Here is an 18124-nt window from a genome sequence, read left to right on the forward strand (position 1 = left end):
AGGGACCATGTGGCAGCAGAGGCAGAGGTAAGAGAGAGAGGACAGACACACACAGAAAGAGAGAGATTACACTTCTGTGAAGACAAAGGAAGGGGCCCTGAGCCAGGAAATGTGAGGGACCTCTAGAAACCAGACAAAGCAAAGGAACAGATTCCCTCCTAACACCTCCAGAAGGACTGCCTTGGCTGCCAGCAGGACTGTAGCCCAGTGAAACTCATTTCAGGCCTCTGACAAGAACTGTCAAATCACCAATGTGTGTTGTTTCAAGTTGGTGGTAATTTGCTACATTAGCCATAGGAAACCAATGCACCAGGCTACCATTTTGAGAACAGACCACAGGAGGCATGAGCAGAACTGGGGGCCTTTCAGAAAACCACCAACGTAACCCAGGAGAGAGATGGGTGGATGCAACCCACAGAGCCTGGCAGGGTTGGAGAGATACAGTCCAAGGGTAATAAGGTGTGGTGAGAAAGAGGCGCTAAGGAGGACACCACAGCTATCAGCCTGGGCAATGCTACCGCTTGAGAGGGGCAGGAGGAGCTTGTTTGGGGCAGTAAGAATCCGTGATCCCGCTCCTCTGTCACATATAGCACTTGGGCATCACTTTCAGCATCTATTTCAGTCTTTCTATCCAGGCTTGGAACCTCTACCATGCATTTTCCACTTCACTTCGCTAAATGCCAAATTATGCAAGAGGGAAAGAGCAGCTATTAAACCTATGAACAGAATTTGTCCAGAGACAAATTCTGGAAATAAAACCTGCTCTTGGAGGATTAACTGCCCTCAGAGACCAAAAGCCAGATTTCCATACTGTTAGATTCCACAAAGCCCCCAGAACAGCACCTTGCAGAGGGGAGCTGTTGGCTGCTGTTGGTTAATCCACACACACACTCTTCCAATGACTTGTCGTCATGAGTCATCAGTTCTGCTTGTGTTTTCCAAGAAAAGGGGCTGAGATGGAAAAACAGGAAAGTAATTCTTAATCTATTTTTGAGAATTTACAATTCAATTTGAAGTTATTCCATTTCTCTCACAGAAGTAAAAGAAATGGAATAACTTCAATTGAATGTTACTATGGTGCAGTGGGTTAATCAAGCTTGTCTCTGTGGCAATGCTGGTTTGATTCCAGTCCTGGCCCAGTGGGTTGGAGGTCCAAAGTTGCTGCAGCTGTGGTGTAGGTTGCAGCTATACCTCAGATTCTATCCCTGGCCCAGTAATTTCCATACGCCGTGTGTGTCGCCAAAAGAAAAAAAAGAAAGAAGCTTCTTGTCATCCAAGCTTCAGCCAGTAAGGTTCATTGTTTGGATTTGACATGTGCCAGAAATTACAGATAAACACTCATCTGTAACCTGTCCCAAAGGTTGCTGTCATTTGTTTGTTTGTTTTCATCTTTTTGTCTTTTCTAGGGCTGCACCCGCAACATATGGAGGTTCCCAGGCGAGGGGTCTAATCGGAGCTGTAGCTCCAGCCTAAGCCAGAGCCACAGCAATGCAGGATCCGAACCACATCTGCGACCTACACCACAGTTCACGGCAACACCAGCTCCTTAACCCACTGAGTGAGGCCAGGGATGGAACCCGCAACTTCATGGTTCCTAGTTGGATTTGTTAACCACTGAGCCACAACAGGAACTCCGGTTGCTGTCATTTGTGAAGTGTGTTTCCCTTTTCAGTCGTATATATAACCTCTTTGAGGTCAACCCTTGGATCCAACTGTCTATCAGGCACTCAGCTTTTCACAGCGACCCACACTCAACCTTTCCAAACTGCACCGCTTCTACTCCCCTTCATCTGAGGCCTTACCCAGAAATCTGTTCCTCTCCTGTTGTTTTTTATTTCTGGAAATGAAAACTCATATTTCCATTTGCTTGGGAAAAACAGAAATAAAAAGCACCCTTACTAACACAAAATGTTACTTCCCTAAACAAAGAAGTTGCAACTTTTCTTTCTGTCACCTGCTCTGAAGTGCTAGTTCCCTGCACCAGAAGCAGTAATCTACTCCAAGAAAACAGTACTGAGAATAAACAAATATAATTAAACTTTGTAAATACATTACATTCACACTCAACCTATTATTCTCTCCTGGCCATTAGGAAAACTTCATGTAAGTAAAGGGTGTGTCTAAAGGGAAAGGTGTGGCTCTATACGATTCTAGGTCTGCCTTCATAAATAAATCAAAAGAAACAGCTATTTGAGGCTCCATTTTGCACAATTCTTTTCTCTTAATATTGCTAGCTTATTTCACTTAGTGTTATTCAAGATAAAGCAAAAGTTAATAGACTCCTTCCAAAGCTAGACTTTTAAATAGATGATGTTGCAAATTTCACCTCAATAAAATTTCTTATATATGTAAGATAATGATGTTCTTCAGGCTCATTCATCAAGAAGAAAGAAACAATAATCTCCAGTATAATAGGGAGAATATTTTGCTAGATTTGGTGATAGATATTAGAAAAGAGCTGTTTCTATGACTCACTCCAGTATAAAAGAGATTTTCTCATAATCAATGAACCTGACCTGTGATAAATTATCCAAAACATAAGAAAATGCCTCTTTAGGAAATTCAGAAATCATTTCTATCATTAAAATATGTACTACTTCCTGATTTAGGAGGTGGGAAAATATATGGGCAGTTTAAATGAATTGTCTTGATGATTTATGACTTCAATAAATATGTACCAAATCCTTTTACAATGTGAAGAAAGGAGAGTAAACTAGGTATAAAATCCGTAAATAGTTTTCGAGTTTTGTAAGTGGCAAGGAAGTAATGTACCAGGTATTGTGAGGGGGAAAACAATGTGTTAAGGAGAACCTGATGATAAATCTAGAGGTCAATGTCTTTAGGCAGCAAAAGAACTGATGCATTTGAAGAATGAATAAGGAATGATGGAGAATAGTGCAAGGTAATAATGGCAGGTATAACATTAATAGAGCCCTTATTAGGACCAAATTATTCTGAGTATTCTACATTTCTTAAAATTGGTCATAATACATCTGTTATTATTCTCACTTTACAGATAAAGAAACTGAGGAAGAGAGAGCGAGATAGATTGCCAAGATCACATAGCTAGTTCATGCAGAACCTAACTTCAACCCCAACAAATCTCTCTGTGGCGGTGAATTCTAGAGGTAAGTGGCTGCTGGACCAAGAAGAAGAATGGAGGCCTGGGTTAGGAATTTGGAGAAACAGCAATAACATGAGTAGTTACAGGACTCTGTTCACCTTTCAAATATTTTTCCTATATAAATTGTACTTCTACAACTAACAACATGAAGGTGATAAACATTTTCAAAGCTTGGCATTGGAAATGGATCCTGCTTTTTTGTTTTTCATTATAATTATTATTTTTTTTTTAAGAAAATTTTAGTTTTTAGAGCCAGGAGCTAAGCATTTATATGCAATGTATACTCCTGGAAAATCTAACACTCCCCCACTCCTAGGTTTTTAAGAAATCTTATTGGAGACAACATTGAAAGTTGGTAAAGATTGGTGTTTTTATTTTTATTTGTCCAAAATCAACTTAAAATGATAGGGAATCTATAAAAAGCAAAGCACAGCTGATAAACCTACTTGAAAATCTTATTTCCATGACAACAGAAACAGAGTGTTAAAGGGCCAGCATACCTCTGCACTGCTTCATTGTAGACACATTCAAACACCTGAAATATTTTCAAGAAAAGGAATAATCTTTCACACAAGTGCTAAATTATAATCATGTATGAACATATGGAAGCATGCTAGCCCTTTTTATAAAACAGCAATAAAAAGCCAATGTTCTCAATAGTTATACACAGAGAATTGTCTGCTGATTCTGGAAAATATAGAAAAAAATGCAAGATATAAACTGACACTGCATACAAAATACAAGGTTTGTAGTTTCCATATTTGTCATACAATTTATCTTTTTAAAAAATCCAGTTAATCTATATTGCTTTTAGATAACATAGAGTGCTCGCTCATGAATATAAAATATAAAATAATTTTTTATTCAAAAAATATTTTATGAGTCATGCATGATCATTTCCACTCAATTTTTCTGAAAATTATAGAGTTTAGTTCTTTTTGATTTTGCATATATAAAACACTTGAGAAAATTCTGGAAAATAGCTTTGCTCTCCTAAGGTAGTAAAAATATTTTGTACAGAATTTCTTTTTAAGATAATGTTTCCCAGACTTAAAGGTTTTGAAACCGAATTTATGGTTACCAAAGGGGAAATGTGGGGGTGGGAGGGATAAATGTGGGGTGGGAGGGAGTTTGGATTAACATATGCACACTACTACATATAAAATGGATAGGTTACAATGACCTACTATATAGCACAGGGTAACCTACTCAATATTGTATAATAATTATAAAGGAATGGATATATGTATATGAATAATTGATTTACTTTGCTGTATACTTGAAACTAACATGGCTTTATAAGTCAACTATAGAGCAATAAAATTTATATTAGAAAAAGGCAATGTTTCCAAGGTTTCCTAAATTTAATAAGGTTCTCCAAAGGCAAATTTAGCTTTAAATTATGTGAGAGAGGATTTCCTATTGTGGCTCAGTGGGTTAAGGACCCAACATTGTCTCCATGAGTTTGGGGTTCAAATCCCTGGCCTTGCTCAGTGGGTTAAGGATCCCTTGTTGCCACAAGCTGTGGTGTTAAGTCACAGATGCAGCTTGGATCTGTCATTGCTGTGGCTGTAGTGCAGGCAATCAACTGAAGCCCCAATTCAACCCTTAGCCTGGGAACTTCCATATGCAATGCCACAGGTGCAGCTATAAAAAGAAAAAATAAATATACATTATGTAAGAGACTATACAATTTAAAATTATGTGTGCATGTGTGTATATGTATATATGTTACATTATATATTTTAAAGGCATTATGTGATTGAGTTTGGTCTACACAGAAACCCAACATAAAGTAAAAATGGCACATACTTTTATCAACTTTTTTTCCATTGGTGACATATTTGATACAAGTATTACATGCTAAGTGGCCATAAGAAGAATAAACATAGTTCTTCATATTTCTATGCTTAGCTTTTTTTCTTTATTATGTTACATCCCACACTTACTTTAAAAGACTAAGAACTGTCTTCACAGTTCAATTTAATTATCCTTTAGTAAGAATATGAGTTAAGAAGTTCCCATTGTGGCTCAGCAGAAATGAATCTGACTAGCAGATTCAATCTGATCGAATGCAGGCAGGTTCGATCCCTGACCTTGCTCAGTGGCTTAAGGATTTGGCATTGCCATAAACTGTGGTGTAGGTCGCAGATGCAGCTTGGATCTGGTGTTGCTGTGGCTCTGGCATAGGCTGGCAGCTGCAGCTCCATTTCAACCCCCTAGCCTGGGAACCTCCATATGTCACGGATGTGACCCTAAAAAAAAAAAAAAAAAAAAAAAGAACATGAGCTATTTTACGCAAAAAAAGAAAAGAGAGGACATTCTTAATCTTCAATATTTGCTAACTTAATTAAAATAAGAATGCTAATTACTTAACAACAATTGCTGTCTTTGATTAGAAGTTTATCAAAATTATTACCTATGTGCCCATTCTCTACACGATCTGCTGGTACAGATAAATAACTGCTGGATCAATAGGTAGACAGATCTCAATTTTTAAGTAGGAAAACTTTCAATCTCTAGCACCTCAAAGTAAACAGGTCAGTCTCTCTACACTCATGAATTCTAGGAAAAATATCTGTATGCCCAAAAATGACATGCAGAATTTCCAAGATGAAAGTCATGTAACAAAACACAGAGCATAAAAATTATTTCACCTAAAAGCAGAGAAGAATTAACAACTTTCCACATTCTTTCAGTTTCACATTCTTGTTTTCCTATCACACAAAGTGCTAAAAGGTGAATCTGGAACTGGACCCCTACTGAGCACAGGGTGCTGAGCTGGAAGGCCTACTGGGTTGAACCATCTCCTTTGTAATCCTAATTCCATCATTGAAATGCTGAGTGATTTTAACAAAACTACTAAAACCTGCCTCCGTTTCAACACACACTTGTTCAGGGCTTTGGCAAACTCTACTCTCAAGAAGTTGGGGACCCAGGTCAGCTTCATGGGTAGGCAGTCTGTGGGGTCACACAGGATCCCAAGCTCAGAAGAGTTAGCATCTGGATTAATGCTCTACTGTTGCTGTTTAGACATTGTTCTTTTTTTAATTTAAACTTACTATTTCAAGAGATAATCATAGATTCATATACAGCTGTCAGAAATAATAAAGTTCTTGTGTATCCTTTAACTACTTTCTTCCAATGGGAACATCTTATAGTACAAATTCCAGATGGGCATGATGCATTCTGGAGAAAAGGGAATAAGCTGAAGCTTATTTTTATTTTTGACGTCTTAGTAGCTTAGTTGGAAGGTCATTTTAAAAACAGATTTAAAGAAAACGTGAGAAAAAACTGCACGGAATGCATTCATTAAATTAGCATAGTGATTACATCAAAATAAAGGAAATATGTTCTTCCAAAAAAAGGGGAAGGGGGAATTCATGCCAATTAAAGAGGTCTCTTAATCATAAAAATCTATAGTACCAACAAATTTTTTTCTGTTCTTCCCAATAAGTCAGTTTCAGTGTTCAAACTGGGCCTTTATTTATTTATTTATTTATTTATTTATTTATTTATTTATTTAAGATATGATGCTAGAAATTCAATAGGATTTAGTGGTCATCTTTTGCAAACACAGCAGGTCCCTGTGATAAGATAGGCTCAACTCTCTGATCCAGATGGGCAGGAGTTGTCGAGAATGGAGATACACCTTGTTTTGATGACTTTTCTGCATTAATCTTCTTATTTTCTTCTATTTTCTTGACATTGTCTATGAGACTAAACTCAGGGAGGATTTTCTGCAAATTGCATCTGTCCCTCTAGCCTCTACTCAGCTCCATGGTACACCCAGTAAGTCACACACATTTGCATTTTGCATTTTCAATTTGCACCCACAAATTACACAGCCAGTTTTTGTTGGGATCCTTGCTTAGAGCAATTTCATCCATAAAATAAGGCTACTGGATACATTCATGCCTAACAAAGAATCTCAGGGCAATCAAGCTCTAAGCAGGCTCCACTGAGCCCTCTCTCCAGTTTGGTCTGTGGGCCCTGTCCCCACTTGCTCAGCCCTGTTTTAAGAAGAGTCCTGCTTCGTCCTTCTAGATAGATCTGATCAAGTTCCTCAGCCCCACCTTTGATGTATAAGTCCTTGGGCCGCATTAGTAAGAATTCAATTAGGCCACTTTAGCAAGAATCCCCCTACCTCTACACTCCTCTTAAGTAACTTTTCATCTACCAACCTTCTCACTCTGCCCCTTGGCTGCAGATTCTCTTTGCTGTAGTCCAAGCTGAACCCAACTGCTCTCCCCTATTTGCAAAAGACTTGAAAAAGTGTCAGAATAAGTTTTCTTTAATGTGACAAATACAAGATCATACCAATCTAAAATCTCTCTCTGAATAAGACTCACCTCCATCACAGAGGTCATGGGAACCTTCAAGGTGAAGAGAGAAGACAGAGCAGTCTCTCAAATTCCTTTTGCCACAAGGTTGAGCAATCTCAAACCCACTTTACCCTCTGTCAACATTACTTTTATTCAAATGGCAACATTTTCCCTCTCAAAAACCAAAAATGTGAAATATCCTTCAGTCTCTAAGCCTGATTTTCATCTTATCTTGATTTGTCAATTTTAGTTTTCAACAACAGAACAATTTTCTTTTCTCTATACAGACTGCAGATGTTCATTCTCACCCATCAACCAATTTCATGTTTGTGCTTCCTCACATTCTTTAAAACCCAATATTATTAGACCTCAGGAAGATGTTGGTGGCCATGGGCCATGATTGCCCATGATCATTCAGACCAGGAAATGGAGGTTATGGAAGTCTTATAGCTTGGGCAAGAGCTGAATTATCTTAAATTAACTAAGGATTGTTGTATAGCGCAAACTGACAGAACACTGTAAATCAACTATAATAAAAAAAATTTTTAAAAGAAGAAATTTAAATCACTAAAAAAACCCCTAAGGATTCATTAAATTCTTAATTTTCTGTTAAATACTTATGTCTGATTTTCCTATCACTGTCAAGCTTTTTTAGTGTCTCTTGGGTTCAGAGTATTGAGTCTATTCTTTATTATTTAAATTTATTTTTTATTAAATTTATTTTAGAAAATTTTCTCTACACATTGCTATTTCTTATGAAGATAGGAATGGGTTAAAATAATCTTAAACTCTTTCATCTTTTCCAGATAGTCTGGCTAGAGAAAAGCCTCTTATTATCTAATATTTGCAAGTGTTCTGGCTTTGTACTATCTTCAATCAATCCTCTTCTTTGTCTAAAGTCAACTAACACCTTGCTGGTATCTTGAATTATTCCTTTATACTCAGTAACAATACAAAAAAAAAAAAAAAAAAAAGAGAGAGAGAGAGAGGGAGAGAGGAAGAAACAGACATTTGTGTGTGTGACAGAAGTCAATTAAGAACATTTTCTTAGCTACGCATAAAATAACAGGGTGTCCTTATGACGCTCTTATCTCATGGTGGGTCTCTGCAGATGACAAAAAGGGTTATATCTTCAAGGGCTTCCCAGCAAAGAGAGAGTTAAACTACATTGAATCCCTTCTAATCAAAGAACATGGAACTAAATATGCAGGTTCCAGTTCAGATTACCCTTTGCTTTTCCCTCATCCAGTCTGGTGGTAATTCTTTTTCTTTTCTCTTTCCTTCTTTCTTTTCTTTCTTTCTTTCTTTCTTTCTTTCTTTCTTTCTTTCTTTCTTTCTTTCTTTCTTTCTTTCTTTCTTTCTTTCTTTCTTTCTTTCTTTCTTTTTCTTTCTTTCTTTCTTTCTTTCTTTCTTTCTTTCTTTCTTTCTTTCTTTCTTTCTTTCTCTTTTTTTTTTTTTTGTCTTTTGTCTTTTTAGGGCTGCACCCATGACATATGAAGGTTCCCAGGCTAGAGGTCTAATCAGAGCTGTTGCTGCCAGCCTGCACCACAACCACAGTAATGCCAGATCCAAGCTGCATCTTCAACCTACACCACAGCTCACAGCAACACCAGATCCCCAACCCACTAAGAGAGGCCAGGGATTGAACCCCCAACCTCATGGTTCCTAGTCGGATTTGTCTCCCCCGTGCCACAACGGGAATTCCCAATTCTTTTCCTTGACATTTCTGTAATAATCTCAACCTTTCTATTCCCAAGATTTAAACTTTTAGTAATCCTTATCTGGCTCCTTACAATAATACCCCAATCAATTTCTATGGTTCAAAAGCTCCCCTTTCTAATGTCAGGAGAGTCCTCACGGCAGGGATCTTTATTGTATTAGTCTTACTCTAAACCACTTTTAGTTTTGCTCCATCACTTAAATGACTGAATTCATGCATCTGGCTCCAAGCTACCTGTCCAAATGTATACTGCACTGCACCCTTTCTTATACTTAATAGTAGGGAGAAATCAAATAATTAACAGTTTCCCAAATACATTCCATACATGCTCAAGTTCTTCTCTTGGCCTGGACTGCCTTCTTTCCACTTTACTTTTCCAAATACTAACTGACTTCAAAGTCATAGCACCCCTCCTAAATGAAATATTTATTGAAGTCCCACAATGGATCAAATTTTGTTGTGTCCCCCCCAAATTCATGTGTTGAAACCTAACCCCCAATGTTATGGTATTGGGGGGGAGGGTGTCTCTGGGAGGTGATTAGATCATGAAGATGGAGTGCTAATGATTGGGATTAACAAACACCCTGATAAAAGAGGCCCAGAGTTTCCTCACCCCTTCCACCACATGTGGACACAGTGAGAAAATACAGCTCCATTTTGAGCTCAAAAACAAATAACAGTTTTTGAATATTTCTGTTACCAATATAAGTTGTGTAATTAAAAGCCAGAAGTCAAAGAATTTCTCTTTTTGATATAAAGCATACTAGAATATATATGTATATGTATACACACACACACACACACACACACACACACACACACATATGATAATGCAGATAGTGCCAAACCAAACTAGTAACCCAGTGTAGAAGTGCAAGGCAGTTAGTTGGCCTAATAGAGAAAAAGGAATAGAATACTCTAATATATTCTAATAAATGAACTCAAGGATACTTCACTGGAATACAGATTTTCATTTGAAATGACCCACTGGAGGGCACTCCTTTCTTTTGATCTACAAACAAGGTTTCTACATATATAAGAGCCCATTAAGAAAAACTCCTTGCCTTAAGAAGGTCAAGTATCTTTTCTAACTGAGAACAGTTTTCTGCAAATGATACATTCTTTAATTCTCTCTCAAGACCATATCTTCATTTCTCTTCTGCCTATTCCCCAAATTCCTAGCTCTTTTTAGTTGTCTGTTGGCAAGAAAGTGCTTATCTCTCTTTCTTGAATAGTTGTCAAAACACCAAGGCTGTAATCTACTGATTCTAGGCAGCCTTGTGCTGAAACAGTGTTTTCTTGAGCATTTGCAGTAATGTATAATATTTGATGACAGCTTGTTTTGTAGTTGTCTTGCCTTCCCAGTTTCAAAGATAGCAGCCCTTAATGAAAAGCCTTTTCCTGCATGAATACATTGCCATTTTTACCTCTGAAAATCAATGAATTAAGACTGATGCCTTAATCGGATGAATGAGTTCTTAATTAGAAATTCTTAAACCTTCCTTCTTGTTTCTAAAACTATCTGTCTTACAGTCTTTAAAATCAAATATGTTATATCATATTCTGGAGATTAAGAGGCAAAATAAGTTATGGTAAGGGCTTTTATTAGTCTTCCTGAGAACACATTAGTCAGACATAACAGGTATCATATCATATTTAGCCTTACCTTGTGCTAACTGTGGTATTTTTGGAAATATACTAGCTTGGTTTCAATTTCCTTACATATAAAATGAGCATATGAATAATTTACCTACCAAAGAGGAATGTTCTGGAAATTTCAGAAAATAATGTATATGAAATTTTAGGCAATGTTTCTAGTTCACAACAATAAATATTGTTATCTATTAACTAATAAATATAAAACCCAATAAATATTGTTATTTTTGTTATTGTTATTTTTAAACTAAGGTGTTATTACAATAATTTTGGAGCAAAGAAAATAAATATATACAATTCAGATTCATATAAGGAAAAGTAATAAGCTACTCAACTTTAATTTTGGATTTTTTGCTGTCGTTCAACTGATAATATTATCATTTTCAGACAAGGGATTGGTTGAATGTGGAAGGAGTGAAGATCATGGAGAAAAAAAATCAATGAAAAATTACAACCTTCCTTCATCTACTTCTACAAAAACACAAGGGATCATCTAAGGTGCTAATGAAGCAAAGATCTCAAGAGATGAAAACTTTATTCAGTGAGAAAAAAGACAGGCTTGAAAGATTTTAATCAACTGTGTGAGTCTACAATCTACTTTAAGAATCTTATGTTGTAAAAGAGACAGAATAGAGGCATGACAGTAAGAAGTTTATTACAGTACTCTGCACAAGACACAAGAAACTATGTTTTCACTACTCTAGGAGGTAGATCAAAAAAGATATTGCTGTGATTTATGTCAGGGAGTGTATGTTTTCCTCTAAGAGTTTTATGTATACAGCCTTACATGTAGGTCTTTAATCCATTCTGAGTTTATTTTTGTATATGGTGTTAGATGATGTTCTAATTTCATTTTTTTACATGTAGCTGTCCAGTTTTCCCATCACTACTTACTGAAGAGATTGTCTTTTCTCCATTATATCTTCTTGCCTCCTTTGTCATAGATTAGTTTTGACCATGGATGCATAGATTTATCTCTGGGCCTTCTATCCTGTATAACTGAACTATGTTCTGGTTTTGTGCCAGTGCAATATGGCTTTTAATACTGTAGCTTTATAGTATAGTTTGAAGTCAGGGATCCTGATTCTTCCAGCTCTGTTTTTCTTTCTCTGGATTGCTTTGGCTATTCGGGGGTCTTTTGTGCTTCCACACACAAAAAAAAACAAATGAGACTTAATTAAACTTAAAAGCTTTTTCACAGTAAAGGAAACCATAAACAAAATGAAAAAACAAACAAACAAAGCACTGGTTGCAAACAAAGGGGCCAACAAGAGATTAATCTCCAAAATATACAAACCTTATAGGTAGCTCTATGTCAAAAAATAAACAGCCCAATCAAAAAATGGGCAGAAGACCTAAATAGACATTTCTCCAGAGAAGACAACTCATGCCAGTCAGAATGGCTACCATCAAAAGGACTACAAATAATAAATGTTGGAGAGGGTGTGAGGAAAATGAAATCCTCCTACACTGTTGGTGGGAATGCAATTTGGTGAAGCTGCTATGGAAAATGGTATGGAGTTTCCTCAAAAAACTAAAATATAGAGTTGCCATACTATCTAGCAATCTCACTCATGGGCACATATCTGGAAAAAAAACTATAATTCAAAAATTTACATGCACCATATGTTCATAGCAGCACTATTTACAATAGCCAAGGCATGGAAACAACCTAAATGTCCATCGACAAATGAATGGATAAAAAAAATGTGATTCATCCTTATGTGAGTCAGCCATTAAAAAGAATAAAACTCAGCCATTAAAAAGAATGAAATAGTGCCATTTGCAGCAACACGGATGGACCTAGAGATGATCATACTAAATGAAGTCAGGGAAAGACAAATATATGATATCACTCATATGTGGAATCTAACTTTTTAAATGATACAAATGAACTTATATACAAAATGAAAACAGATTCACAGATCTTGAAATCAAACTTATGGTCACCAAAGGGGAAAAGTGGGGGGGGGGTAACTTAGGAATTTGGGATTAACATATAAACATTATTATTTATAAAATAGGTAACTAACAAGGACCTACTATATAGCACAGGGAACTCCACTTAATAGTATGTGATAACTGAAAAGAACATGAAAAGGAATAAACATAAGTACACAACTGATTCACTTTGCTGTATACCCAAAACTAAAACAACACTGTAAATCAACTACACTCCAATAAAAAATTTTTTATTTTTATGTTATTTATTTTGTTTTGCTTTTTTTTTTTTTTTTTTTTTTTTTTTTTAAGGGCTGCACCTGTGGCATATGGAATTTCCCATGCCAGGAGTCCAATCAGCCTTGCAGCTGCCAGCCTACACCACAGCCACAGCAGCACTGGATCCTTAACCCACTGAGCAAGGCCAGGGATCAAACCAGAGTCCTCATGGATACTGGTCAGGTTTGTAACCTGCTGAGCCATAATGGGAACTCCTAAAAATTTGTTTTTAAAGACTCTAAGTTATATAGCAAGGGGCTAATACTTGGAATTCAGAAAAGATGAAACTTTTTTTAGGAACACAGATTCAAAAAGTTCAAAAAGCAAAAATATGACTATAAGGGTGATAGAAAGAGAGGAGAAACAGATGTGGGTGATTGAGGACTAAAAATTTAGAAACTGGAGTTCCCGTCATGGCGCAGGGGAGACGAATTTGACTAGGAACCATGAGGTTTCAGGTTCGATCCCTGGCCTTGTTCAGTGAGTTAAGGATCTGGCATTGCCATGAGTTGTGTTGTAGGTCACAGACGTGGCTTGGATCCTGCGTTGCTGTGGCTGTGGTGTAGGCAGGCAGCTGTAGCTCCAATTTGACCCCTAGCCTGGGAACCTCCATATGCCGAAGGTGCAGCCTTAAAAAGAAAAAAAATAAATAAAAATAAAATTTAGAAATGGAAGAGAAGAAACAAGTTGGGGAAAAGTAATTTGATTTTGGAAATGTTGGCTTTTATACTAACAACATTTACATTTAATATATGTAAAACAATATCCCCCACTTATAGGTGCTCTTTCTCTCCCTGTTACACTTCCAACAGTTATTTTTAAGAGAATGATTCCTCCTAGGATGCAGTGTATTACTCCAGCCCATTTTCTCCTTCTCTCTGCCCTTGTGTTTTCTGGAGGATGCAGTCTCCAACCTATATACAAATATTCTTTCTGTGCGATAAGACAATGTACTAGTCAGGTTACACTGGAGAGGGAAAGGCACCCAGTCCTCTATCTGGTGTAAAACAGGGATCCTTGAACTACGAGGAGGAAATGAGACCCTCCATTAGGAATGACACAATTTTTTGCACCCATAGGTGGCAAAAGACACAAACAAGTTATAATTTGCAGGTCCAGTTTGCACATTGTGAACATTTCATTCACATCCATAGTTTTGTTTGGTTTAGGGTTGAATAACGAATGTAAATAATTTTATGTTCTCTATTGAGCTATCATCTTTCCTCTATTATCCCTTAGCTTTCAGTAAAAATCTGTTTCATGCAACAGATATGTGTCAGCCATGCTGTAACAAGCAAAAAAATGAGGATGGTGGCCACACACAGGGAGGAGCAATATAGGGGGGAAAGGTAGCCTCAGGAAGTGACTGGGTATTAAAAGATCAGTGACAACAGGAATTTAAAATAAGAAACAAGGATCACAACAAAGCAAGCTCCCAGGAGAGAGGGCTGACCTTCCCATAATAATTGGAATGGGACCTCTAGTCATCTTATTAGAAGTCAAATAAAGGGATGAGACTAGGAAGTACAATCAATATTCTTAGCATTTGGTATTAATCCTGGGACACAAAAGATAATCAGTTTGGACTGAATGTATAAATAAGTAGAAATGCACAAGAACCTGACGGAGAAATATTGAGAGAAAAGATAATGGACAAAAGAAACTTGCTGGAAGACCTATATTATTAAAAGGTAGTAATAAGAGATGGATAAGAAGGAAGGGATCATTATGGAGACGAGACGGGGGGACCACTGGAAAGTACAGGGGTAGGAAAGGCAAACGCAATGAGACCAAATATAGACCGGTTTTTAAAAATTTAAGTGTTCTTTCAGGGAACAGACTCATCTTCATTCTTGCTCTATTTTGAACTTTTATTATCAATGACAAAGAAAAATTGAAACATCCCCTGGATGTTCATCCCAAACCCTTCTAGTCTGAAACCTCTTAGAATTTATATTAATAATAAGTGTTTCTATGCCCAACTTTGAAAATGTACTTAGGCTTTTTAAAAAGTAAAATTTAGAGTGGAGTGTAGGAAATAATTTCAGAGCACTAATTATATAACCTTTAAATTTCTCTCCTACTTGTTTAATATTCTGTTGCCTTTAACATGTACAAAGGACAGTCTTTTTTTTTTTTTTCTCTCAGAAAAGCAGGAAGGAAAAAACCTTGAAGCTTTAATGAAAACACAGAAATACTAATCAAATAAAACATTTCACATTCTTACAGCAAGATGAAAATCAGAAAAGATATATAGCCTTGTTTAAAACAAAGGATAGATTATGTGAGATCTAGCAAAGAGACTGGATCAACACTTGATAAACACTGTTTTCCTTTTGTTAACACTGTACCCAAATGGGCCATCCAGTTATTGTCGGCATCATATTTCTTCTCAGATCTAACAACTTCTCTAAGGTACAGGAAGCCCACAAAAGTCAGGTTATAGAAAAGTACGGAGTGCTACAGTTAGCTTGTTTTCCCCATTATTTATAATTTTAGAAAAAAATTTAAACCACTTTTGTTCAAAGTGCTTTTAAACTAATTTACCACTTCTACCCTTAATAACTAATACATATTTATAGTGATTACTTCAAATAAACTCTCAAATATTACTGAAATGAGGCTTTGGGGGCACCCTGTCAAAAAGGATTATTTAATAATAATACTACTACTAATAATAACAACAACCCTGGAGCTAAGTTTACAAGAAAGTATTAACAAAAGAAGCTTTCTTTTTCTCCTTTTTACCTGATCTTAACTAAAAACTTGAGCTGAAGCTTATCACAATATTAAGGAAGTATTTAATAATAGTGCAGCACAAATCAGACAAGAATTGGGAAATCAAACAAGTTCCTTTTTTGTTTGTTTTTTTTTAGCTTTGCAAAAACCTCAGAAAGAATGAGATCAAGAAGTAAGAAAATCAGCAAATCTTCACTGCTCTTTACAAAAAATAATAAGATTACCAGTAGAGTCATTCTATGCTTTTATGTAAGGGGTTAGGTTCTAAGGAATTTTTTTTTTTAAGGGAAACAATACCCAACCAATGTAAGTTGTGGCAACTTGAGAACTCACATGACTCTGAGAACTTTATTTCTCAGCAGTGCTTTTGTGTGAGGATATTATGATATTAATATCTCTCAGTTACCAAAAATAAAAATGTTAAGCCTTCTTAGCTTTAAACAATTGGTGTAAGCCTAAACACTCTTAACTATTTCACTCTCAGAGTCTGTTTGCAATATATTTTATAACTGGTTCATGTTAATTTGAAGTCTAGATACCCATGTTTCCTTGAAACTCAGAGCAAGCTGTTAATGGATTTAAGCCAATAAGGTTGGGGGAAAAAAAGGGACTCCCATGAAAGGAAAAAAGGATAAAAAGCATAGAGGAAGCATATTTCTGACTTGCCCAGTTCAGCTGAAAATGCTGCTAAACAAAGTTCTGAAGACATAATTTGAACTATATAAGAACCACATATTTTGGAAATATGTGTTCAGCACGAGTTAGCAGAAGGTAAATGCCTCTTGTACTTCAAGATGAATGACATCAGAGCCTACTTTTCATAAAGAACTGTATTAACCTGATACCACTAAGAGCTCAGACAGGTGGAAATCCTAGGACCTGAGAGAGAGGAAGTTCTAATGAATGATGAGTCAGGGGCTACTGCTTCAGGACAAGATTGAACACCTAGGATTGGATTTCCCTTCACACCTGAGACAACAAAAGACTGCACACAATAGCTGAAGCAATGGCTTTCAAGAAAAGGACATCATGCAGTGATAGACAGAGCCCCCTGAGAGATGGGATACAAATGAGGTGAGCCCTGTAACTGCCCAGGCACCACCTGAGAGAATGTCCAGGGCTCATCTCGTGTGCAGTGAAGGGAAGCCCAGACAATGCCTGCTGAACTCCCTGGGCTGAGGGCACAGACACCTAGAAGTTCACAGACGAGAGAGCTAAACAAACAGGGAACTCTGGGGATCTACTCAGGGTCTTCCTTGAGTACCCAACAGGCTACTGGTCAATAAAGACATGTGAGGAAACTGCCAGAGGTCAGGAAAAGACCACCTGAAAAGATGAGAAGGAGCAGTGGCCATCACACACAGAGCTGGACATGATAACCATTCTACTCACCAATAAATTGAACCCAGAGTCTTTGGAGAAATGGCCAATTCTAGAACTGCCAGAAAAGATACAGGATGAGCCTGGAGCATCTTAGAGTGCTAGAAAATAAGGAATTGCTCAAGAACCAAAAATATATAGACAAACACATTTGATATATAGGCAAAAACAATGTGGTTTCCTGGAAAAGAAAAAAAGGACACTATGTACAAACTTAGGAAATCAGAATAATATATGGACGTTAATCAATGATAATGTATCAGTAGTGGCTCATTAATTCTAACAAATATGCCATACTGATATAAAAGGAAATTAATCAAGGAAAATTGTTATATAAGCAGTATATGAGAATTCTATATCTTTGCGATTTTCCTGTAAGTCTAAAATTAGCATGTAAATTTTAAAAAATATAATTGATTGGTTAAACAAAAATAATATCAATATAAAACGTGACTTATATATAGGCAAAAAAAGTAAAATGTAAAAGAATAATACAATTCAGTACAATACATCTCAGTAAAAGACTGAGGGGAGAAATAAAGCATAGTCTTGCAAGGTTATTACAGTTTATGTGAAGAAGTACAAAAAGCCACTTGAAGGTAGATTATGATAAGCTAAAATATAAACACAAAACAGCTACTAATATAGCAAGATAAAAACAAAATTATTAAGCATGGAAAAGACAAAGTAGAATCATGAAAAAATTCAGTGTAAAGAAAAGGAAGAGAAAGGGCAAGAAAGACAGAAGGAATAAACAGAAAACAATTAGTAAAATAATAGATTTAAACCAAATTATGTCAATAATCACATTAAACACAAACTGTCTAAATTCTGTAATATGTACAGAAAAAGGGTTAGAATCAATGGCAAGATTGTGACTTAAGGATTTAGTTGAGGAGATGAGGGAGAAGTAATAGTATATATTCTAATGTTCTCATTCGTATGAATTGGCATCCTTCA

The 18124-nt window shown here is 36.4% G+C and overlaps 1 protein-coding gene across 1 annotated transcript in view; it reads right to left on the reverse strand.

Annotated features, from left to right (window-relative positions):
* Window positions 1-18124, reverse strand: part of GPM6A (glycoprotein M6A) — a 294595-nt gene that overhangs the window by 174047 nt on the left and 102424 nt on the right. The window lies entirely within an intron of this gene.

Source organism: Sus scrofa, chromosome 15 (genome assembly GCF_054392235.1).
Source record: "Sus scrofa isolate SSC_HxYL_T2T_F1_AM1 chromosome 15, Sscrofa_HxYL_maternal_Yorkshire_Landrace_v2.0, whole genome shotgun sequence".
NCBI lineage: Eukaryota > Metazoa > Chordata > Mammalia > Artiodactyla > Suidae > Sus > Sus scrofa.